Genomic DNA, 778 nt, shown 5'->3' on the forward strand with positions numbered 1-778 from the left:
TTGAACAAACTCGGATACCGAACTCATATTGCATCACGTCTGGCCAGTGTTTAGCATTTTTCCAACGGAAAAACCAGGAAAATACATCAAATGTCGGAGTCGAACGAAACGTGTCATGCATGCTGGGCATGGTGATGCCAATGTGTGGGAAAAAATTGGGTGCATTTGGAGGAGGTGAAAAAAGTGGTTCGAAACATGCCCTTCCGGCCTACCCGAACATACTAGATTGTAGACGGTGTGTCTGGTTACAACCATGAAACCACTGAAAAAGTTCCATGTGCTCATGATTTTTTTTCTAAGAAAATCACAAATTTGAAATAAAATCGCAGACTAAAAAAATCATGAATTTGAAAAAAGGTCATGAGTTTGGGAAAAAATGATTAAAAAACAAATCATAAATTTTAAAAAGGTCTGTGAATTAAGAAAAGAAAACAAAATAGAAAGTAATAAGGAAAAATGAAAAAAAACACAAAACAAGGGCTAAACTGAAGAAAATCAGGTGTTTTTTATTAGCGTTATATTTCGATAAGAAGTAGGAAAGAAGTTCTATGGTAAAACAGTTAAAGTATCCCAGTGGTTAGCGGCCACACTACTATATGTAGACAGTCTGGGTTTGAATCCCACAAAGCACAGCTTCTAATTTTTTTAGTTTATTGCTGAAAAGAAAGAGAAAAACGTAAATGGCCCATGACCGCCTAATGAGCAACTAACAATGTATTGACGCCTAGGCTAAGGTACGGCCATATATATCCGGCGGTGTACAATACGTCAAAGGTCC

The sequence above is a fragment of the Triticum dicoccoides genome, chromosome 7A (assembly GCF_002162155.2).
Source record: "Triticum dicoccoides isolate Atlit2015 ecotype Zavitan chromosome 7A, WEW_v2.0, whole genome shotgun sequence".
Taxonomy (NCBI): Eukaryota; Viridiplantae; Streptophyta; class Magnoliopsida; order Poales; family Poaceae; genus Triticum; species Triticum dicoccoides.